This window comes from Acomys minous (genome assembly GCF_964271855.1).
Source record: "Acomys minous genome assembly, chromosome: 9".
In the NCBI taxonomy this organism is placed as follows: Eukaryota; Metazoa; Chordata; class Mammalia; order Rodentia; family Muridae; genus Acomys; species Acomys minous.
This window is the reverse complement of record NC_140490.1, coordinates 117394295-117420554: the sequence shown is the minus strand read 5'-3', so window position 1 is coordinate 117420554 and position 26260 is coordinate 117394295. Positions and strand designations below refer to the sequence as shown.

The 26260-nt window shown below is 38.1% G+C and overlaps 1 long non-coding RNA gene across 1 annotated transcript in view; it reads right to left on the bottom strand.

Moving 5' to 3' along the window:
• LOC311605451 overlaps positions 1–11777 on the bottom strand; it is a 141107-nt gene extending 129330 nt beyond the window's left edge. The window contains exons 1-2 of the long non-coding RNA XR_014781955.1: positions 11336–11777; positions 2564–2739 (exon numbers count right to left, since the gene is read on the bottom strand). This is a non-coding gene — a long non-coding RNA (uncharacterized lncRNA). The remainder of the gene's footprint in view (positions 1–2563; positions 2740–11335) is intronic.
• Positions 11778–26260: the final 14483 nt, after the last annotated feature.

Genomic DNA, 26260 nt, shown 5'->3' with positions numbered 1-26260 from the left:
AATGAAAGTTGCACCTCCACTTACAAAACACATTGAGGCTTTCTTTATTTTGGGGTCTGCCCAGTTTTTCCTTGCAATTAAATTCAGTTCATACACTCCAGATTAGAACAAGTGAGGATTTAATGTTACAGTCTCTGATGCTTCACATATGTCGGCTATGATGTCCACCTACTCCTAAATGACAATGCTATCCACGCCATCTAGTCAATAGTACTCCCATTTCACCATTATACGGTTTGTAGTATGAGTCAGTATTATGTCCAAACTAAAGTGCATATAGTTATAACTTATACAAGTATATTTCCATACATTAAATTATTATACAGAATGACTGTATCTATACATAGCTTTTATGTCAGTACTACTTTTTCTCTTATACCTATACCTATACCTATACGTATACCTATACGTATACCTATATCTATACCTATACGTATACCTATACCTATACCTATACCTATAAGCCATCTCAGAAGAGACTTTGATACCACACATGTATTTTCATTATTCTTGCTCTGTATTGCTAGCTTGTAGCTCACCCCATGTGTAGCACAGTAGCTTCAGGATGCTGCTTTTCCAACCGCAATATTTCCTCTATACAAGCAGGCATTAGAATTTCCCCATAGCTGAGAGTTGTCCTCCTTTTTCTACTTATTTTATATATAATTATTTTGGATATAGATGAATGACTTATTTTTTTCAACAGTTTATGGCTATAGGTAATTGTTTTATTGTGTAAGTGCTCTTAAATGTGGTCTTAAGTATGAGCTGCTCTTCTGCTACTGTTATAAGCCATACAAGGTGTGGTTGCTGTTATTCCACGATTTTATAAGGAGTATAAAGTGGGCATAAAGTGGGCATAGAATTAAAGAGTTGTTATTATAACCATGTATATCCCCAACTCCCCTCTCCATATTAGGTTCATTTGCTTAAGTGTGGGCTTGCACAAGTTTTGTGTATACTGTCCAAACTGCTGTAAGTGCATATGTTCACCTGCCCTGATTTCTCCAGAAAACAATGTTTCCCTATATTAACCTTTACCTCTGGCTATTACACTCTTTCCACCTCCCCTTAACCCGTGACTCTGGCTCCTTACAGGGTGGGCTGGAGTTGTGGTATATACACTCCCTTTAGGGTTGAGAATTCTGCCCTCTTATTTTCTGCATGCTGGTCATTTATAAACCACTTTCTTAACCACCATCTCCTACAAATAGAAGTTTATCAGATGAGGGTTGAGAGTTGCACTGATCATTAGCTAAAATGACAACCCTTTAATTCTTTGTCCACTTAAGAGCACAGTAGTAGTAGAGTCTCCAATAAGACCACTGAATTGTCTATCTGTATGTGCTTAGCCAGTAATAGCGCCAAAGTACATTGTGGAGTAGGATTTAGATTCAACTAGAAAGTGGCTAATTACTCCATGATGCTTTTGCCACTGCTCTATCAGTGAGCATGTCTTGTCAGGCCATTCACTGGGTTCATAGCTGGTTATGACTGATGATTATTTTTCTGCTCCAGTAGTTTGTATAACTTTCCAGCATTATGAAATCTCGCTAGTATGGATGAATCTTCCAGGTTTGTATTAGCATGATTTTTTACATATTCTATGACTCAAATACATGGTATCTTCAGAAATAGCATCTTATTGTCAAGGTCTGTAATCAAGAACAATAGCAATAGGCTGCAATGTTTAGAAGTCTATCTGAGCTCACTAGCCAACAGCTCCACAAGAAATATCTTATTCCCGGCACTGAGGCTCTATTAGTTGGCCTCAGGGGTCTATTAGGGAAACTTGTTGCAGAGTAATTGCTACCTAACTGCCTATTCTCTACATCTTTGCTGCAGTTTAACTTTCCCTGTTTCATTATTCCCTTAGTGAACTATTTTAGCTTAATTTTAATTTGGAACCAAAGAAATTATTCCCTTTTATCCTTGAAGAATAAATACCCAACAAACAAATTGTCCACAGCCTATCTAACCACATGGAGAAAGAATGTTGAGAGTGGGGAGTGGCCTGCAATCTACGTATCCTGAGACCATGTTAATCCTGTGTGAAAGAATCAGCACCTGACAAGTGTTACAGTTTCAGCAAGCCACACAAGATCCTGTCTCACATGAGGCCCACATTATAGTGGAGTAGGACTAATCAAAACGATGAAAGCAGATAAATAAATAAAAGAAACTTCAGAAAGTTCCTAAGGTATCCTTTAAAGAGAAGAAACTGAACAGAACAACAGTAGGCAGAGTAAGTGAAGAACTTCAATGAAAAAATAGAACCTAGCCCTATAAAAATCTGGCAAATGGAAGATGTTAACAGATCTCAGCGCAACTAATAAAATTATTCAGCCAATGGGAACTTTACAATCTGGAATCCCATTGACTTCCTTGTTACCTAAGGAATGACCTATTATAGTGATTGAGCTAAAGGGTTGCTTTTTATCACTTCCTTTGTGTGAACATGATAGAGAGAGGTTTGCTTTCTAGTACGTACTTTTAACAGAAGCTGCCCAATAAAGAGATATCATTGGAAAATTTTACCACAAGGAATGTTAAACAGTCCTACCTTGTCTCAGTATTTTGTGCAACAGCCATTGGAGATAATTTGTATGAAATTTCCTCAATCCATAATTTACCATTATATGGATGACCTCTTATTGGCTGATTCAGATGTGAGTATATTAGAAAAGATTTTTGATGAAATAAATAGAACTTTGCCTTATTGGGGATTATAGATTGCTCCTGAAAAAATACAAAGGAGAGATTCTGTTAATTATCTAGGATACAAAATAGTCCTACAGAAAATTAGACCACAGAAAGTACAAATCAGGAGAGACCAACTAAGAACTCTTAATGATTTTCAGAAATTTCTGGGAGATATTAATTGGTTGCGGCATACAATAGGTTTGCCAACCCAGGAACTAAGTAATTTATTTCAAACCTTACAAGGTGATAAAGACTTAAATAGTCCAAGAAAATTATCAGCTGAAGCTGAAAATGAATTGACTCTGGTAGAAAGAAAATTACATGATTCCTATATAGAGACCACCTTGATCCAAAGAAGGCCTGAATTTTAGTTATCTTGCCTTCTACTCATTCTCCCACAGGAATTCTTATGCAGAGGGAAGACTGCATCTTAGAATTTATATTTTTACCACACAAACAAAGTAAAAAATTAAAAACTTACATAGAAAAGGTTTCCGAATCGATCGTAAAAGGAAAAATGAGACTTTACCAATTAGCTGGAATAGATCCAGCTGAGATTGTAGTACCTTTTACTAATGCTGAAATTGCCTCATTATGAGCAGACAATGAACACTGGCAGAGCAATTTCAGTGATTTTTTGGGGGGGGAGAAGTTAATAACAGATAATCCAGAAGCAAGTGACTTCAATTCATAAAAAGAACTAATCAGATAGTAAAGTGCATTTCAATTTCTGGTGCTCCTACATTTTACACTGATGCCAATAAATCAAAAAAGGCAGGTTATAAGTCATAAAATATAGGTAAGGTAGTTGAGAGTCCTTATGATTCAGTTCAAAAATCAGAATTATATGCAATTCTGCTGGTGTTACCAGAGTTTCAAAAATCTCTTACTCTCAATATGTGGAAAGAGTTGTTTTGCATATAGAAACTGTTGACCTAATTCAGGATGATTCTGACTTAACTTCACTATTTATTCAATTATAACGAGTGATCAGAAATAGAAACCATCCATTATATATAACACACATAAGATCACATATGGGTCTACCAGGTCCTCTAGCCCAAGGTAATAACTATATTGATCAGCTATTGATAGGAATTATGTTAGAAGCTTCAGAGTTTCATTAAAAATACCATGTTACCACGTCCCCTGGATGGGGAGACCTGGTGGCACTCAGAGGAAGGATAGCAGGCTACCAAGAAGAGACTTGATATCCTATGAGCATATACAGGGGGAAGAAGTCCCCCTCAGTCACAGTCATATGGGAGGGGAGTAAGAGGAAAATGGGAAGGAGGGAGGAATGGGAGGATACAAGGGATGGGATAACCATTGAGATGTAATAAGAATAAATTAATAAAATAAAATTTAAAAAATTAATTTTAAAATACCATGTTAATAACAAAGGATTGAAAAAGGAATTTTATTGCTTGGCAATAAGCCAAGGAAATTATAAGAAAATGTCCTAGTTGTTTCTTATATAACCAAATTCCATTACCTGCAGGAAGTAACCCTAAAAGTAGTCGAAGAAGTGAAATTTGCCAAATGGATATATTTCATTTTACAGAGTTTGATAAACTGAAATATGTGCATCATACTATAGACACATTCAGGATTTCAATAGGCAACAGTTTTAATTTCTGAAAAGGCTGGTTCTGTTATTATGCATTTATTGGAAGTTATGGCAATTATGGGTATACCCAAACAAATTAAAACTGACTGTGTCCCATCATATGTATCTAATAAAATGAAACATTTTTTTGTGTATTATAACATAAAACATGTTACAGATATACCATGTAATCCTAGAGGACAAGCAGTTGAAAGATCCAATCATATTTTAAAAGAAATGCTTATCAAACAAAGAGGGATATCAAAAAACCCCAGAGATAGTTTATATAATGCATTATTGACTTTGAATTTTTTGAATGCTAATGAACAAAATACAATGGCTGCTGAGAGACACGGGATTATAGAAAAACCTGCTGAATTAGATCAGCCTGCCTATTTCAAAGACATCTTTACCTCAGAATGGAGAACAGGAAATGTGTCCCACTAGGGTAGAGGTTTTGCATACATTCATACAGGAAAGGAGAAATTATGAGTTCCATCAAAAAGTGTAAAAATCATATATGACTGAGAAATACCCCCTGAAGATCTCACGCACACACAAGAAGAGAGAAATTAAGATGAAACAGAATGGTAAATTGGTAGCAGCTGGAGCTCAAGGCTCTCTAGTTACAAAATGCTTGTCAGCTCTTTCTGGAAAGTGCCCACTGATACAATTTAACAACTACTAAATCCCAAGGAATGATAGATAGAGCATTGGGTGTTGAAGCCTAAATTGGCACAACTGACCAAAGACTTAGAATTTTCTTGTTTCCTTGCTTGAATTTTGCTTGAGCTTTCTAATGATTTCGGAATTGAGATGATATTTTACAATGTTGCTTCCTTTTTCTTAACAATGGATTCTATGTCCTTACTGATCTAAAGGATGGATACACATCAATCTTAGGTTATGTAAGGAAATTATGTAACTGCTCTAAAAAAAAAAAAAAGCCAATCTCCTTAGAAGTGGAGCTTCCATAGGGGAACTAATGCCAAAGGGTAATTGGCCTAAAAGATATGTTCTGTTGGTCTATGTAAGGACAAGGACCAAGGTTGGACAGGGAGGCAGACATGTAAGCTGCATGTCCCACATGTCAAAAAACCTTTGTATGCTGAGTTGAGGTATCACTGCTCCGGCAGCCAACTTATCTGTCTAAATGTGAGCTACTTACATGGGGGACAGGTGGTGGTCACACCAGGTATAAAAAGACACAAAGGAGTTAAGGTGACAAAGTACATGTCAGCCTTGTTAGGCCCCAAAATCTCAAAGGCTACAATCTTAAAAGGTAGAAGCATCTATCCCCTATGGAGAGAATAAGTGAGACAAAAAACACCCTCAACAAAAATGAAAAAACCAGGCACAAAATGCCTAGGATAAGCTTAATGTCTTTTGTTTTGCTCAGAGCAACCAGCTTGTCTCTAAAACGAGATACATTTTCTCGGGAAACAAGTAGCAGCCTGGCCCATACATCAGGCACCATGGACCCTAAAGAACTATACAGTCTTGTTTTGATTTTAATATGATAATAACTGTATGCTCATTGTTAATGGTGATGTTATATTTCCTCTTTGAAAGAGGTTAAAATGAAACAGACCTGGATAAAAGAGAGACTGCTAAATTAAGTCAGTCTATGTTTACATGAATTCAAACTGCAGAACAATCAGGTAACTTACATTACTATTCCCACCACATGGGAACAGCTCTGAGATACGAAGATCTATGCACAGCCAAAGCTTCTTGTTGGTTACAGATTCCCCATGATTTATTATTAGATGCCATTCTTCAAATGGCATGAATGAAGATTTACAGATATCTTTCGTCTGCTCAGACAAAGAGCGGAGAACCAGCCTTAACTGTTCTGTGCATCCTGCACACCTAATATATTCATAGTTTTAGGACTGTATAATGCTTGTGATAAATTATATCTCTTCAGAATTAAAGAACCGGACACTGATGCTGGATCAGACATGACAGTATGCTAAGACACTGACATCCTCCATCCTTCATGTTCCAGCCCCAAGTGCTTCAGTTGCTGTTCCTCATCAGAAAAGGACAGCTTCAAAGAAGGCTCAGGATCCCAATTTGGTCCAGTATTGCAGACTGTCCCACACAGGACTTCTATTAAGCCTGGAACTTCTCAACATTTAGAGACTGGGCCACAAATACTATTCCTAGCTTGTTTAATCATTTTTTGCCAATTTTATTTGGGCCCCTACATAGTATTATTTGTCTCAAATCATCTGCAAGAAACTTCAAGAGGAAGATGCCCCATTTCCCTTAAAGGGTTTGGGTAGCTTTTGGTTGCTTTATTGGGCTATGGATGTTTATTGTCATTGGGAGTTGGTTATAAGTTATTATTATTCAGAGAGAAAATTATGTTGAACGTAGAGATTTCTCTCTTTTCCTTTGTCTTTCTTATGTATGGAGATAGGGGTGGAAAAGAAAGAAGGGGAATATAGAAACATAAGGACAATAGGACAAAAAGATTATTGAATCTGCTTCTCAACTTAAGTCCTCAGTTGTTACCCACAGATAAGGTTAATTTTGATTCGTTGATGTAGACTTTTGTATATTGATATAAATTTAATTTGATAATTGAAAAAGAACTCAAATTTAATATTATTTTTCACACATTATATTTCTACTCTAATATGAGGTATTTTACACATACAACTCAATTAATACATTGTTTACTTCCAATACCCTGATAGTGCTATTGCAGGCTCTTTAGGACAATTAAGAAATACAAGTCAATTGTTAGTTGATCAACTCATGTCATGTCAAGTACAGGAATGTACATCCTAGGTTTAACAGATAGATATAATTCTACACATAGATAAAGTTTTCAAAGTCCTCAGAGACCTACAGAATCTGGCATTGATGATATTATTATTATTTTAAAGATTTTTTTATGATAAGACAGGTGAACTCCTGGCAACACCCAGCCTACTTCAAAGAAGATGATGAGCATCAAAGAATCTCCTTATGGAGATGGCTTCAAATGTGGCAAAACAGCCACTGGGAAAAAAATGTCCTTTTATCTGCCACAGACAGAATGCTGCATAAAATAGGCAAGCTTGGATGCAGTCAGAGTTGATGGCCAAACTCTGCCAAGACAGAGTAAGCAAGTCCTCAATTGTTCCTGCCTCACAAATATGTCTGTCAGATATATTGGGCCAAAGGGCTGAAGATGATGCTCCAATGTTAGAGAGAGTTTTGCGTGACTGTTAAATCAGCAAACTGTCCCTGTCATTTTTCTCATTTTGTAAGCTGCTAAGCTGCACTTGCTGTTTACTCAGGTAATTAAATTTATTCCTTCTCAAGTCTCTGATGGGGGCTGAAAACCAGATTTCATGGTGTGTGTATGTGTGTCTGAAACATATACTCACTAAAACTAAATCTAGATTTCATATGATATTTATCTTGCTAGGTTTTATTAGCATTCATATATGACAAGGCCAACAGATATGGAGATTGATAACATTAAAATTATTCCCAGAGAAGGAGCCACAGGCATAGCCCCAGGGGCAGTCAGTAGGCAAAGGGTCTGAAAGAAGCCTTCATTTAGGTTTCTTTAGAGAGAACTGAGAAAGCAGGTTCAGCCGGCCTAGGACAAGCTGGTTTCCATAATTTCAGTAGGTCTGGGCATAGAGATTTCCCCCTAGTTGTGTGACATATGGCCCTAGAGTGATTAAGGAGAACAATAAAGGATAAAGTGGAAGAGCCAAAGGTGAGGAGGCGGCTGGGAGTGAGGACTCTAGATTGCCTGGTTTGCATATGAAAGCCAGGGCTACAGGTCAGCACCTTAATCATCTCTTGAAACTCACTCTTTGACCTGGCTGTCCTTGCAGGGCCAGTGAGAATCCAAAATGTTTATATGGAAACTCATAAATGTGGTTATTAAAGCCCTTTACAGACATAACTTTACATTTCTGGTAGCTTTGCACCTTTCTTTGTTTCAGTACACAACAAAAATTCTCCAATGAATTATTTTTAGCACAATGTATTTTTAACACATGAAACTGATATAAGATTACTAATGAGATATTTTAAATTACTTTTTAGTACTATATATTTGATACAAGTATTTATATTGTACTAAGTCTACATGTCAGTTTGAACTAGCCACGTGTGATAAGTGGCTCTATTATAGGATAGCACAGAGAATCTCACTGGGCTTGATGAAGACTTTAAGAAATCCTTGAGCATCTGTTTGAAGGTGGCAGCCCTGTGGCTCATTAAAGTGATCTCTCTTCTCACCCCTTGACCTACCCTAGCGGATCCTCAGCACTGCCCCTGTCTAGCTTGCAGATGTATCTTCACCTCATTACCATGTCCCCAACACCACTGTCATTCTCTATCTCTCTCTCTCCCTATTTATCATCTTTCCTGACTTAGACAAAAAAAAAAAAAAAGAAAAGAAAATGCTGCTATGTGCGGGCACTCTCCAGTTTTTGAGATAAAAAAATCATTGCTCATAGGGCAGGAGCTATAGAGTGACCTTGGATCAGAAAAAAAGCTGAAACCTACTTGCATAGTTTTACAGTAACAAGTAAAGTTTAAACATGGTAATGTCAGACTCTTGTGTCATTTGTTATAAACATGAGCAATACATGTCCAACAGAAAGCTTCTTGGTGATCTAGAGATGAAAAAGGGAAAGATTCCTTGACACTGTTTTTTTTAATCCATGCATCAGCTAAAAGATCATAATATATGTGAGTATGTTTAAAGGATAAAACACATGACTAGCTTGTTAATCTGAAAAAATAATTGGAAACATGTTACCATGTATACCTCCTGTGTGGAAGTGATGTTTTCATCATTGATCATTCACCAACTTTACCTGTTTTCTTGGTGATATTTGTATTAAGTTAAATAGCTTTAATGTTTCACTCAACAGACATAACCAAGGAGCCCTATGATAACCTAGGTTTCCCATTTAATGTTCTCTTGATTCTAAGTTTTTCTGCTTCTTCTTGTTCTCTGTTTTCCAGGTATAATTCTGGCCCACAGAACAGTGAGGTGTGTGCAGCTTTGTCCTGAGCCAAGTACTCTGTAAGTATTTCCCAGCTAAGAGAATCCACAATGATCACCAAAGGCCTATGCATCTTCATATGTTTCCAATAAATAGTGATTGACTAATGGTATGGTTGAAGACCAGATAGTTTAGTTTTACAATTAAGCTTAGTTGTTTAGGGGTTAAGATGTTTTTATGTCTAGATAGATGTTTTAAGTTGATAGGACTGACATATGATAGACAATGATTTACTTTCTGAATTTTAGACTCACCAAGATAGGAAAGATGTTTTCTTCATGGCTGACAAATACAAATACCCAAAACACTATGAATGTAACATTTATATAATTCCTGATTGTTTCATGGTTCTTCTTGCTGTATGTAGCTTATTATATATGTGTGTAATAATATAAATGTATATGTAAAAAACAATTAAGTTTTTTTTTAAAGAAAAAAATATCAGCAGCAGCAACATTTTAAAGGACCAAGAATTTAGGCTTCTATTAGCATCTTATTAAATCTTACTAATGTGCTATCAAGCACTGATAGAAATCTGACAATGGATGTGAATCAGCTCTGTAACCTGAATAGCATTTTGAGGAAAAAAAATAATTGTTCATGTGTATTATTTTCAAACACTATTTGTTGTGAACACCTCATAAATTTCCCTGAATAGACAGAAGGATCTTGAAAATTATGTGGTCCTGAAAATAATGTGTGGCTTATCAAGGTATTACTTCAACAACTCATGAGTTATATTCAAAAAGGAAAGTAAAAACTATGGCTGTGTTTCCATTCTCAATAGCTTCATGAACAAGAGAGGAAAATGCTTCCAAATGTTTCTCAGAAACATTATAAGTCCATGATTCCTATTGAAATCACTAGCTTGCCTTCAAACTGCTAGCTTATAATACTGGAGTATGTCTAATAAAAGGGCACAACCTAGTACAAGATAGTCATTAGAGAAACGTGATTATTATTTTGCTAATTAGTCAAAAAAAATCACTGGATTTACCATGGCTTCCTCCTGCTGAGCAATCATTTGATCTTGCTTATGTTGACAAACATGCACATCACTAATTCTGCATCATTTCTCATTTGACAGGGACAGTGTTTGCTTCTTTGTGTGTGAGGGAAAGAAAATTTAGGCTAAGCAAACAGCCAAGAGGAATCAAGCAGTAACTCAAACTCATTCTCTTGGTTAACAATAAGTAAGTAAACCAGTGACTAAGTGAAAATTATTTACTGCCTGTTTTCTACCAGAATGATTCTTGAATTTCATTTCAGGACAGTACTATCATGGATTTCATAGTCTTTAAAAATAAGCCAATGGGGAAATAAGGAAAATAGATGTGCTTATTATTGAGAACGGAGATATTTATTATCTTGAAAAAGGAAAGGAAAAGCATAGTAAATGATTGGAAATGATTTTTTAAACAATTCAAATTGATTTTAAAAAAAGAAAAGGAACTTCTCTTTGTACTTGATAAAAAAATAAAGTAAAAATGTCATACTCTATGCAAAACAGATTTCCAAGTTCAGTGTGATGTGAAATTTTAATGTGGCTGCTTAAGTTTGGTTGCTATCTTTTTCTTTTTTAAGTCAAAAAATCAGTACCTAAAATAAAGAGTCTAATAACTACTTTCAGAAGATGAATTTTCTGATAAAAAAGGACAACATAAGTCAGAACTTCCCATGAATTTACAGTTTGGACCACTCAGCCAGTTACAGGATCTAATGCCTGGTTGGCAAGATTGTACAGAAATTACCATTATGATAAGGAGAAAGATGTCAATTGGAATGATTTCAGGTAAGATAGCATCCTTATGTGGATGAATGCACAGCTCAGCACCAGCACTAGGGAAAGGGGAGGTCTCTGTGCTGTTAGGGTATGCTGGGGAAATCCATCTGACAACGAGAGAGAGGAGCTAGGCTAAAAGCTCATGGTTCATCCACAGCACCTTTATTCAGTGCTCTTTCTCTGTAATTGTAGTAGATTAAGACTGACCTTTCAGGGAGATCCAAGATGGCGGTGAGCAGTGTGGACCGTGTTTGGAAGCTCCAGTGAACAATTCAGGGAACTGCACAGATTTCTGAGCCAGGAACACCAAGGTCCCCACACCATGGCAGCAGGAGTGCTCCACGGTTCAGAGGGACCAGGGTGCAGAGGATCTGCGTGCCCCTACACACGAGAGGAGCTCGAATTTTCTCAGATCAGAGCAGCAGCAGCAGAGACAGCAGCAGCAGCAGCAGCACCAGCGGCAGCGGGACCAGCGGCACCAGTGGCGGCAGCTGAAGTTTGCAGCGCAGAGCCTTCCGGTGGAGGCGATTGGTGTGATGGCCAATGGGAGTTACTGCGGGAGAGGGGACTCTGGACAGGATTTGGGTCACGTGGTGCCTTGAGACCCACTGGACTCGGTGAACAGTTCAGCCCCAGAGTCCCAGGTTCAGCTCAGTGCACAGTGCGGTGGAGACCCTGGCTCAGCTCAGCAAGCAATTCTGCCTGAGGCACTAGCTCAGAGCAGCCACAGCTCCCCTGCTGTGACATAGGCTGGGCGGAGCATTCAGTTCCACCGGAGGCACTTGCTCAGCGCAGCCACAGTTCTCCTGCTGTGATGCAGGCTGGGCGGAGTGCTCAGTTCCACCCTAGGCGCTTGCTCAGCGCAGCCACAGTTCTCCTGCTGTGACACAGGCTGGGCGGAGCTCTCCGTTCCACCGGCGGTGCTAGCTCAGCGCAGCGAGCAGTTCTGCCATAGACACTAGCTCAGCTCAGCGGGCAGTTCTGGGATGCTGACGCAGGCTGAGGTCAGCACACAGATTCAGCCCAGAGGCCCTAGCTGGACTTGCCGGGCAGTTTGGGTCCAGAGACTATAGCTGAGCTGTGCGCACAGGCACGGCGGCCCTAAGACTCTGGCTGGACTATCCACGCAGTTTAGGCCCGGAGTCCCAGGCTGAACTCAGCGTGCAGTGTGAGTCCAGAGTCCCTGGCTGAGCTCGGTGTACAATTCCACCCCAGAGACTCGGGTGGAGCTCAGCGTGCAGTTTGGGGCCAGAGTCCCTAGCTGTGCTTGGCAGACAGATTGGGCCCAGAGAATCTAGTTGAGCTATGGCACAGTCCTGGCTCTAAGACTTTGGTTGGACACAGTGCACAGTTTGAATCCAGAATTCCTGGCTGAGCTTGGAGGACAGTTCGGGCCCTGAGTCTTAACTGACCACAGCACGCACTTTGGGCCAAAAGCCCCTAGCTGAGCTTGGTGCACAGTCTCAGCCCAAAAATTCTCGCTGGATCCTGGATGCATTTTGGGCCCAGAATCGCTAGCTGACCTCAGCAGATGGTTCAGGCCCTGAAAATCTAGCTGAGCTCAACACTTGGTTCGGGCCCAGTATCCCTGGCTGGACTTGGGAGGGGGCCCAGAGAACTCAAATACAACACAAATACAAGAAAATTACCTCAAATCCTTGGTAATGAGGATGATAAAGGAGGAAACAAATAAAATTCATAATCAAATGCAGGAAGACTAATTTCTCTTATGAACATCGATGCAAAAATACTAAATAAAATACTTGCAAAATGAATACAAGAACACATCAAAGATATCATTCATCATGACCAAGTAGGCTTCATTCCAGGCATGCAGAGATGGTTTAATATACGGAAATCCAGCAATGTAATCCACCATATAAACAAACTGAAAATAAAAAACCACATGATCATCTCTTTAGATGCAGAGAAAGCATTTGATAAAATCCAACACCCATTCATGTTTAAAGTTTTAGAGAGATCGGGAATACAAGGCACTTTCCTCAACATAATAAAGGCTATATACAGCAAGCCAATAGGCAAAATCAAAGTAAATGGTGAGATACTCAAGGAAAGTCCTCTAAAATCGGGAACAAGGCAAGACTGCCCACTCTCTCCATATCTCTTCAATATAGTACTCGAAGTTCTAGCCAGAGCAATAAGACAACAAAAGGAGATCAAGGGTATCCGAATGGGAAAGGAGGAAGTCAAATTATCCCTATTTGCAGATGATATGGTAGTGTACATAAGTGACCCTCAAAATTCCACCAGAGAACTCCTACAGCTGATAAACACCTTCAGCAAATTGGCTGGATACAAAATTAACTCAAATAAGTCTGTAGCCTTCCAATACACAAATGACAAGCTTGCAGAGGAAGAAATTAGGAAAGCCACACCCTTCATATTAGCCACAAGCAATATAAAATATTTAGGAGTTACTCTAACTAAGCAAGTGAAGGACTTATTTGAAAAAATTTCAAAACTCTGAAGAAAGAGATTGAAAATGACATGAGAAGATGGAATGATCTTCCTTGCTCCTGGATCGGGAGAATTAACATAGTAAAAATGGCCATCCTGCAAAAAGCAATCTACAGATTCAATGCAATCCATAACAAAATATCTACACAATTTTTTAAAGACATTGAAAGTTCAATTATGAACTTCATATGGAAAAACAAAAAACCCAGAATAGCTAAAACAATCTTGTACAATAAAAGGTGCTCCGGAGGAGTCTCCATACCTGATCTCAAACTGTACTATAAAGCAATAGTAATTAAAACAGCATGGTACTGGCACAGCAACAGGCTGGTTGATCAGTGGATTCAAAGCAAAGACCCAGATATGAATCCACACACATATGGTCACTTGATTTTTGAGAAAGAAGCCAAATCCATTCAATGGAAAAAGGATAGCATCTTCAACAAATGGTGCTGGTCTAACTGGAGGTCGATGTGTAAAAAAATGCAACTGGACCCATATTTGTCACCTTGCACAAAACAGAAATCCAAGTGGATTAAAGGCCTCAACATAAAACCAGAGACACTAAGTCACTTAGAAGAAAGAGTGGGGAAGAGCCTGGAACACATTGGCACAGGAGACAACTTCCTAAACAGAACACCAACAGCCCAGGCCTTAAGGTCAACAATTAATAAATGGGACCTCATGAGGCTGAAAAGCTTCTGTAAGGCAGGAGACACTGCTAACAGAACAAAGCGACAGCCTACAGAATGGGAAAAGATCTTCACCAACCCTACATCTGACATACATCTAATATCCAAAATATATAAAGAACTCAAGAAATTAAACACCACCGAACCAAATAACCCAACTGAGAAATGGGGCTTGGAACTAAACAGAGAATTCTCAACAGAGGAATATCAAATGGCTGAGAAACACTTAAAGAAATGCTCAACCTCCTTAGTCATCAGGGAAATGCAAATCAAAACAACTCTGAGATTCCATCTTACACCCATCAGACTGGCTAAGATCAAAAATTCAAGCGACACCACATGCTGGCGAGGATGTGGGGAGAGAGGAACACTCCTTCATTGCTGGTGGGAATGCAAACTAGTACAGCCACTTTGGAAATCTATCTGGTGCTATCTCAGAAAACTGGGAATAGGGCTTCCTCAAGACCCAGCTATTCCACTCCTTGGAATATACCCAGAAGATGCTCCAGCACACAAGAAAATTTGCTCAACCATGTTCATAGCAGCCTTATTCATAATAGCCAGAACCTGGAAACAGCCTAAGTGTCCCTCAGTAGAAGAATGGATAAAGAATACTACTCAGCTATTAAAAACAAGGAATTCCCAAAATTTGTGGATAAATGGATTAAGCTAGAAATGATCATAACGAGTGAGTTAACCCAGAAGCAGAAAGACTCAAATGGTATATACTCACTTATATCTGCATACTAGCCCAAGGGGCATGTCCCACGAAAGCCTTCACTTATCAGGAAACTGGGACAGAGGGGAGGACATCCTAATGGGACTCTAGATGAGAGAACCATGGGAGAATCGCAAAGTAGAAGGATCCAGAGGGTCCTAGAAACCTACAAGTAGAACATTATGATAGGCAGATTTGGGCCCAGGGGTCCCACTCAAACTAAGGCACCAGCCAAGGACAATACAGGTGGTAAACTTTAAACCCCTACCCAGATCTAGCCAATGGTCGGAACACTCTCAACAGTAGAGTAGAGAGTGGGATATTACTTTCTCACATACTCTGGTGCCTCACCTTTGACCATGTCCCCTGGAGGGGGAGACCTGGTGGCACTCAGAGGAAGGACAGCAGGTTACCAAGAAGAGACTTGATACCCTATGAGCATATACAGGGAGAGGTAATCCCCCTCAGTCACAGTCATAGGGGAGGGGAGTAAGGGGAAAATGGGAGGGAGGGAAGAATGGGAGGATACAAGGGATGGAATAACCATTGAGATGTAACAAGAATAAATTAATTAAAAAAAAAGACTGACCTTTCAGCAATGTGAGTGTGTGTGTGTATACACACATTATATATATATGTATATATATTATATACATATATATGTATATATATATACACACATTAGAGCAATTCAAAATCAAAAATCCAAAATATTGGGAGTGAGCTATAAAGAGATCCAAAATTCTAAATTAAGTTACTACATTGGTTTCCTGTGCACACTACAAAGAAAAATTCCAAGACATGAGAAAAACATCAAAGAAAATACATTATGTGGTCTTGATTCTGTTTCTAAAATACTACATTCAGTATTGTGGGGGCAAGACACCTTCTGAAGTGTAAGGTCACCTTATTAGTCATTTAAATATAGTTTTACATGAATTCCCTTTTAATTTTATTAAAGTTTACCCATGACGTTAATTTGCAGTTACAGCCTGGTAAGAGGGAAACAGGACCAAACTATATGTTAAACATATCTTTGCTTTTCCTTTGAAATCAACATTTATAGCTTATCCAGTATACTCATTAAATATAAATGTTCAGAATTTAATGCTATTAACATTCTTCAACAAATTGATATTTTTAATTAAGTAGAACACAATTTAAGAAGAAAAAGTACCCCCCCAAAAAACTATGGGCAACTATTAAAAGGAACATTCTACTGCCTTATATATAACAATTGTAAAAGGCAAATTAGTTTTAATATAGTCTTATTTTTGTAAGAGGAGATTGATGTAAATTGCATGATTTATGTTACAACATAGTTATTAGCTAAGCATAAACAAAATTTAAATTCTTTCAGGTGTATTTTCTAAGCCATTTTAATAAATAAAATAAAATTTTCAATAATACAAACAGAAAAAACCCCCTGCCTTTATTCAGAGAATTGTGTCTCCAGAAAGTTCTCAAATTGTTTTGTTGTTGGTTTGTTGTTTGTTTTGTGTTTCTTTATGAGCTATTCAATGCCAATGCAAATGGCAATATTGTTAAGTGATGGGGATTGGCTTACCACATTATTTGTGTATTTCCTTATTTCTAACAAAAACTATCTAAGAAAAAACAAAATGTTTAGACCATTATCTCCCAAAATGCCTCTCTGGGTCGTATTTTATAAAGTTATGTTTTTAGAGCTAAGATTAAGACCATGAGATTCAGATGCTTCCTTTGGAATATTTGACAAGTTTACAGAAAGAAAAATCAGTATTTTATTTGCTATTTGCAAAGGAACAGTAATAAAAACACTTGTTCTCATTTTATAATGGATGCCTGATGTTAGAAAACAGAATATTCAAGGATTAACTGAAATGATTAAAAACTGTCGCTGTCTCATTAATATAGGACTTTAAGGTCATAACAAACGGTCCATTGGTTCTTTGTGTGAATAATGTGATCAGACGATGGAGGAGGGAGACAGCTGAAAGACTATGGAACTGTATGTGCTAATTTTTATTGCTCAAGAGGAAAATATACAGATAGGTTTTCCATTCCTGTTTTTCCCCATGACAATGATCTTGAAATGCTGAAATGCACCTCTCTGAGCTACTACTCATCAACATTGATAGCTAAAATGTACCTAGAGGAAAAGACGAACAAGCAGTGTGCTTATTAACTTGGATTATTAACAACAGACTGCCTATTTCTGTTTCACTTGACATTATACAAGTTATGCTTTTATTCTGATTATCACTGTTGACTAAACCTCTAGATAAAGTGAAAGACACAGGTGTGTGTGTGTGTGTGTGTGTGTGTGTGTGTGTGTGTGTGTGTGTGTGGTGTGTGTAGAAACACAACCCTGTCATCATTCCATCCCTATCATCAGCATACAATTTCATATTACCCCATTTGGCTAACATTATTGTTCCAAATGTATGGAATTACTTTATAAACCATAGCAACTAGGTCTCATCAGGACCAGTCTTTCATCTTTAAGTCCAAAAGTGCGATCACAGAGGAAAATAAAATTTGCAAGGAACTGAAAGTGATTTTAGAAATCTAACCTCTTACCTATTATTCTTTCTAAGGTTTTCTTTTTTTGTTGTTGTTGTTTTTTTTTTAATCTTTCTCAGGAGTGCAGTACATTAAACCCAATGGAACAGACAGAGCCTTGCAGCCATGTGACAGAAACACTGAATGTGCTATGCATTTTTTAAAAAAAAATACAGAAAAGGACAAGAATAGACCCCGCAGCACTTGCATTTCACGCAACCATGTTATGCTTTGTGAATATGTCATGAAAGATCAACGTGTGGGCAAATGTCCTGTGTAGTTTTTCAACACTAAGCCACCACAGCTTTAATATACAAGATTTGGAATGTTCTTTGATTCTCCTGTCTTTAAAAATTATTCTGATTCTGATGAAATAGACAACAGTTCAACAATAAAGTACACAGCAAATACATGTAGCGTGCGATATATGCATTTACAGAACAAGGACATCTAGAAACATCGGCTCAAAAGAAATCTGGGTCAATTTTAAGGGGTGGAAATTACAATAATGAGTCAAGACCTCAAGCATCTCTGGTATCAGGGTGTACATCTTTAGGGTTAAGTAGGCAGTTCTGAAGCTCCTCCAATCTCTTCCTTCTAGGAGGGAGTATCACGTGTGTCCTGAGCCTCCCGTAAGATTTCCCTTTGCCTGGCCTCTGCCGTTGCTTTGCCCTGCCTCCCTGTGTCCAACATCAAAAGCACACTCGGGCAATAGAGAGAAAGCCTTTGCTTTGACAGTCAATGTAAATAATGGCAGCACAGGAGGTGGATGGCAGAAGTGACGGAGGACTGCTGCCTGCAGTCACTGGCAATTATCCGAGCAGGGGCCCCCAAATTCCTGCTCTGAGACCTTGACTCTGGGGAAGCCACCCAAGGGAACAGAGAGGCATGCGCAGGAAACCATTTTGTTTTCTGATTTATATACTAGGCATTTTTAGCCTCGTTTTCATGAAGGATAGAAAAAATAGCATCTCACATGTGTTCCCAGAGAAAGTCACAAATGTGCTCTCAGACTAAAGGATATTCTTTTCAAGAAAAAAGAATGTTAAAACCTAAAAGCTGACAGTTAATACTTTTTTTTTCATTTAATTAAATGTCTAAAACCCTAAAGGCATTTACAATGTTTATTCTGAGAGTTATTTATCTAGATAAACTGTTTTTTAGTGTAGGTGAGAGATTATCATTTCATCACACTTTGTAAGTGCCATGTGGCTACATGCCTGCATATCATAGTCACCGTTGCCAGCAGATGCTGTGGTTGGTAAAGGACAAAGGACAACATTTTATTTTTTCATACAACAATTTTCAGAAATATTCCCCAACATATTTAATTTACAATAAGGGTTATGTACATGATCTTGATGTTTAGAGAGCTCTATCTGGATAATATTGTCATAGCTAACATACCTAAATAGGCTTCAAATTGCATAGATACGCTTACAGTTAAATTGCATAATGAGGAATTAAATATATATTCACAGCCTGCACACAATCCTAAAGGCAGCGAGAGGGGTGCCCGCCCCTGCAAGTCATGCAGCAGGTGTGTATGTATCTGCATGAGAGGCTGCAAGTGCTGTGGGGTACTTGAGTCAGTACGAGAATGAGAGAGCACTCATGATTGGTTCAATTGATCACTGCAGTCGCCTGATAATTGCATAAAAGGTTGGTGTTGAAGCATATGGATTGGATAATAATCAGAGATGTTCTGACATGGTGTATTTAATAATTCAAAAAGGAAAATTTGAAAATGATTCTGCACAAAGCTGCTGCACCCGGTTGACACTTTATTTATATCAATGGTCTTTGTGTGGTTTGCGAGCTGTGCAGATCGCCTGTTCAACAGAGTTATTTTTCTAAAACATCAATATTGCAAATCACTATCAGCAAACAATGAGATGCATCCCTTGTCACCATGGAAGAGTTGAGACATTCTGTGTCTCTGTACATGGGTGCAGCAGAGACTAACTGGCAGGCAATCACTCTTCCTGTATGTATTGGGAGTGCAGCAGCAGAAGACAGGACTAAAGACCCCGTGGACATGATCAGTCACCCTGGAAAAATTGCTCACTAGTAACGTTAATTGGGGTAGACTTGCTTTACTGAATAAATCTTTTCTATGCATTCATTTGAAAAATATAGGGGCCAAATCACATATAATTGTCTTCTAGTCTCTCTGGTGAGCATGAAATAGGGTTGCTTCTATAAAAGTAAGAGATGAGCATTCATGGTTCCACAGACTAAGCTCAAAACTGTAAATGTGGTTTTTTTATTTAAATATGTATAAGTGTTTTCCTGCATGCATATCAGATCTCTTGGTATCAGATCTCTTGGAACTGAACATACGTTCACTTCTGAGGTGCCAAGTGGGTGCTGGTAATCAAACCCAGGTTTTCTGGAAAAGCAGCAAGAGCTCCTAAATGTTGAGCCATCTTTCCAGTCCCAACCAGACCCTTCAAGTGGCCCTAAGGATGCAGAAAAGAGAGGGAAGCAAATGCTTCCACACTGTCAGAGGGAAGAACCCTGCTATGTGTGCCCTAGCCTTCACCCTTGTGACTTCCAGTGTCACTGTTTCTCACTATCTGTGGACCTCAATTCCTAAGCTAGCTCTCAGACATAGTGATTCTATGTCTTTATACTTTCCTTCTGCTTTCTTTAATCAAATAGATGATCCAGATGCTGTCATGGAATTATTTTATAAATGCTGCCGTGGAATCGCTTTATAAATGCTAAATGGTATGAAGAATTTAACTCAATAAAGCCAACGTCAACCATAACTAACGTCCACATTGTGATTGCGTAGCTAGCTGCACATTGAGGTCTAACAGATAATTACAACATGTGACCCCTTCACATGGGTGCACATTTGCAACACAGAAGAGCAAACAGATAATTACAACATGTAACCCCTTCACATGGGTGCAAGTTTGCAACACAGAAGAGCAACACTGATGACGAGGCTCTTTTTTATAACATGAAAATCATACACGCCGCTACGCCATTTTAAATGCTAAATTGGGGACTAGAGAAATGTCTCAGTAGTTAAGAAGTTTCCTAGTCTTCTAGAAGACCTAAGATTAAACTCTCGGCACTTGTGTATGGTGGATCATATTTACCAGTAACCTTGAGGGTATCTAAGGACCTCTTGTCATCTCTGGAAGCAAAAGACACTCACAGGGGACACACAGACACACACACACATATACACACATACACATCACACATACACACAAATACTTTTAAAATATACATGTATGAAATAAAATAAATATAAAACAATAACAATGTAATATATAATGAAAATAATGAAATTTTAATTATTAACATTTGAATTTTTATTTCGGATAAAATTTGAAATGTTTATTGTATTTTTCAATATTCTGCATTCTATCTTGGTTGAAAATAATACATAGAATGAAATATTCCCTGCAATCTTGGGATGAACTTGTGTCAGTAATTATGGCCTTCACCTCTTAGCAGAAGCTTGACTATCAACAGTCACATTTCCTGATGTACAAGGCGATTTGAAGGTCACTTTCTCCTCTCTGTAAGTGACTCTTAGCAAGACAAATTACAATCAACATTACAGAGACTTTTAAACAACAAAACAAGTTAGTTACTAGACACTTGGATGGGGAAAAAAATCACATATTCAGGGAAGATGTTTTCCCTGGCCTAAAAATGTTTGGTTCTAATACCCAAATAGCACATGGCTCATAGTTAATGCTGTCTGTCCTGCCAACATTTGAGAATCAGCAAGTATGAGATAGGATGTGAATTTTAAATTTTTTAACATTATCTTCAATTGAAACAATGACTACAAATGTCTAGTTTACACATGCAGCTTGGCAGGCTTCACAGCCTCCTATGTGGCTCAATGGGAAAAGAAGTTAAATCTATGCTTTGGAACAAATGGCCAATTTTCCTTGCAAACAGTTCCTCCCATGCTAAGCAGTTCCAGTAGGTTCCGTCATGACCATGCAGAGGAGCTCTTTGATTTGATGAATACATTCTAGAGACAATGAAAAAGTAGGTTCGGGATGTGTGAGATTAGCACAAATCAAGAAGACATAAAGCCTGGAATCATAGCTTCCATGTTTTACTGATTCTCAAAACTGTTATCTCCTAATTAAAAGATGTAATCAAAAGGAAACATGAAGGTTTAGAGGCAAGGGAACATCACGATATCCATATATAGATGACCTTTACTCTGGGATCTGGGTGCTAATGTCTAGCTAGCGGGAACTGCTGGTGAAAACTTTCTTGATACGTTCTGCCCACGCTGTTCCCTGGTCACTGTGAGAACACCCCTGGTTTGCTGTCCTCACCTCTTTAATGCAATCTTAAATAGACAAAAGGGACTGTGTTGTCTTATTTCACATATGTGTATAATCTAATTTCATTCCCAGAAGTACTTTGCAAAGCAGATATCATCTGTATATATTATGGTGATGTATCCAAAGCCTAGAAATTGAAATAGCAAATTTAGATCAGAATTTTGAGGAAGAGATAAATCTTAGTGTTAATCCTAAGGCTTCAGAATCCAAATTTAGTGAATAAGCCTTAACTAAACTATAGATAATAGATAAGAAATGCATGTTGTAAACATAACTGACATTTACCTTCTGTTTATTATTTTTATTCTTTCTAATAAGGACTAATAAGAACAATTTTAATAATGAGACTCTATTATGAGTTTTAATTTTTAAATTTATTATAATTTATTCCCAATTGTTGTCCCCTCACTTATAGCCTCTCATTCTCACCCTCCCTCTCTTCTCCGTTCTATTCCCCTCCCCCATAGCTCTGACAGAAAGGGACCTCCTTTCCCACCATATGACCACAGCCTATCAGGTCTCATCTGGTTAGCCAGCTTCTCCTTCCTCTGTGTGCTACCAGGCTCCCCACGAAGGGGAAGTGATCAAGTCAAGGGCACCGGAGGTCATGTCTGGGCCAGTCCCCACTGTCTCCCCAACCACTGAGAATGAGCTGTGCATTGGATAGTTCTGAACAGTGGGTCTAGTTTACTGCATACATTTTCATTGGTTGGTACAACAGTTTGTGCAGGCACCCCTGGGTCCAGATCCACCAGCCTCGATTGTCTCTTTGTGGGGCCCATGAGACATGTGGGTTCTTCTATCCTCCCATTCTTCAATACCACTCTCACCTAGATTACAACGTCGGCAAGTCTCAGCATCTGTCCTGATCCCCCACTTGGTGGAGTCTCTCAGAGGACATCTATGTGGGCTATATGTGGGCTAATATCCACTTATAAGTGAGTATATAACATATGTGCCTTTCTGGGTCTGGGTTACCTCACTCAGTATGATCATTTCTAGTTCCATCCATTTGCCTGCATATTTCAAGATTTCTTTGTTTTTAATAGCTGAAAAGTGTTCCATTGTGTAAATGTACTGCAGTTTCTTTATCCATTCTTCAGTTGAGGGACATCTAGGTTGTTTCCGTGTTCTGGCTATTATGAGTAAGGCTTCTATGAACATAGTTGAGCATATATCCTTGTTGTACGGTGAAGCATCATAAAATACCATAAAAATATGATAAAAGAGGTGAAGGAATTGGTTAAAAGCTTTTCAAATCACCATTCTCAAGGAAGCAGTTAAGAATTTAGTGTTTATTTCATTGTGCCCCATGTCTCAGTGAAAGGACATATGTAATGTAGCTCTTCTTCTTCTTAGCCTGTCTTCTCAAAGTCACAGGAATTTACATTTTTTATCTTGCCCATAGAAATACTCCTCTATCTTGCTTCTTCTAGACCAATGAGGAACATATGGCATAACTCCTCTGAATCCATTTTCAATGGCACTAGTAGCCAGAGTCCAAAGGCTTTAGAAGTGAATCTTGGTATTTTTAACACATATATTCCAGAAAATCTTAACAAAGTATAGTTTTTACAAAAAGAATAAGCACTTGTTATAGGAATTAATAGGCATTTAAAGAGAAAGCATTGGCAAACATTTTTCATAACTTCAAATATAGTGTCATGTACAATTTTAGTGAAAAAGACAGAAATCCCATAACGAGAAGTCCTAGATTTAACATTTTTTGCCACTTACTACCTGTTAGCATTCAGAAATGACCACTTTAATGTCAAGTCTAGTAAAGGCTCACGTGACTGTGGATGCAATAACCCTTCTTCACATTATTGCTTTGAGGATTTATGAAAACAATTCAAGTAAAAGTAAACCGTAATCTATAAATGTTCAATGCAGTCTAAAATGTTAATATTTCTCAATATTTTGTACACTCAGACATTTTGAAATTATTCTATAATTAAGAAATCCAGTTATACTTTGATGAAATAAATACTTTCAAGATCTTAAAAATAAAATTTAATTAATATGATTCCAGCACTATATACAACCTTTGTTGTTTTCTTTTATATTTCATGTCTTTTATCTTCACAGTAGTTACTTGAAAATTCCTTTAAAAATATAGGTTTGTGGGTTATTGGTTTGATCCTTGCAATCATGACCTGTGACGATCTGGAGCAGTTTCTGTGGTTTCTAATCATTCCAGAGCACTGATTAAACTCTGCTCCCGGTTGCCTTCTCAGTCTAACCCCCTATCAATGCGGGCACAATATGCAGCTCTATGCAATTTCCCTACAGCAGATCCCACCACAGCAGATTCTCCTGAGTATAAGAGGCACCACACAACCTTTTTTCTCTGTTTTAGTTTCCTGTCTACACAGTCTGGTCTCCTCCTCTCTAAATAGAACAAATTGCAGACCTTTTCCCTTTTTTCCAAGAAATAGCTTCCTCTACTCTCAGTTCCTGGGCACCTTTTTTTGTCATCACTTCCACAGAACTTTTCAGTATTTCTCTCAAATAATTATGGTGTCAAATAGAATAACTTCTACACACAGACATAAATATAGACACTTCCATCCTTATTATAGTCACACATATTTTTTAATTATTTGCCTCTTTATCTAGGCCCTCGGCTCCACTAGGGACTATCTCTATTGTCTTCATCACTTATTCTCACTCCATCCCTAAGTAGTCAATAAATATTATTATTGAATAATACTTATTAATAACTATGAATGCATAGAATTTAAAGGGGAGTCAGGAAAGCACAATATATTACAGATAATTGTAGCTTTACACTGATTTTCAATAAAACTCTCTTTTTGTATTAATATTTAAAAACTCACTTTATCCAAATCTTCTGAATACCTTAAGAAGAAAGAGGAGAGAGCTAAAAGTGTGGGAAAAAAATGGTATGGAAGTAAACCAAACCAAATATTAATTTAATGGTTGATATTTAGATTGTATTGGATTTTCTGATATGATTTAATGTTTTCTTCTAGGAGTCACTAAATATTTACTATATTTGTGTAGAAAGTCAACCCTGGCTTTATGATTGCTATATATTAGTAAGACAACACTGAAAAAACTCAAATGATAAAATAAATTTCTTAACATATATGCAAATAATTTTATTAGTATGTGTTGCTTTAACAAGTTGGAGTGCTGCTTATCAGCCCAGGTGTAGACATCAGTAAAATCCCCTTTGATCCCTGTTAGATTTTAAAGTACTTTCCAATCTCTGATTGGAATTAAGTGAAAATCCAGAGAGGGTGGTATATGCCTTTTTCTATATACAATAAAGAAACCCACCAAATGGCACAATAGACCTTAATATTATGGGGAAATGCATCTGCCATTTGGTCTACTTTTATTCTGATGAGATGGTTTGGGGTCAGCGCACAGTTGCAGATCCTAAATGCAAATCACGGCATGATCCCAGCACACAGAATTACATCAGTGCTTTTGATGAGAGAACAGAATCAATACGGAGGTCAAAAGTGCACCACTGGGAGGAGATCCACAGCCGGGCACAGGGATTCCCCTAGACTGCAATTCCCCTGACGGCGAGGCACAGATGCAAGGGCTTTCATAATGCAGAGAGGCTACCTACAGGCCAGGCGGAGGACTGCCTCACACCGCCTTTATCTCCCCCTGCACTCATCTCTGTACCACCTTAATTGGATTATTTTGTGAAGTTTGCTAACAAAATGCTGATATATAAGATAAAACTTCCAGAAAATCAATACCAAATAAATGCCTAGGCCTCGCTGGAAGATAAAAGTATCCTGCATGTTGCCCTTCCTTCTAGAGCGAAGCAAGCCGTGGAGCTCACAGAACTAAGCTATTTTTATTGTGCACAGTATACCTTTATATATCAGCAGGCAGCACAATCATTTCCTTCCCCACTGCTCAATACATAGTGATTTCATCTATTCTATATTCACTTTTTTTTTTTTTTGTCCCAGACTGATGCCCTTAAACATTATGCACCTGTCAGGCCCTGGATACCCCGTCCCGGGCAGCCAAAGGGACTACTTACAAATGAATCTCTTGTTCCTACGGTAAATGTCTCCTTGTAGTGGTGAGGCTTGATAAGGTTAAGAAACAGAACACAGTATCAACTACACTGCATTTTCCAAAAGATGCTGTCGACAGACTGCGCTGCTCAATTTATTTTTATACTGAATGAATCAGCGACGAGGTGAAACAGCTACCAGAGGCCCTTTGTTATGGCAATGCTTAGGGAAAAAAATGATTTTTGTACCCAGCAATATTAAAAGCCAAAACTATCAAACCAATTATCAATATAACACATATGTTTTCTTACACTTCAGTGGCCAGAGTGGTTCTGTTGTGTAATTTGTACAAA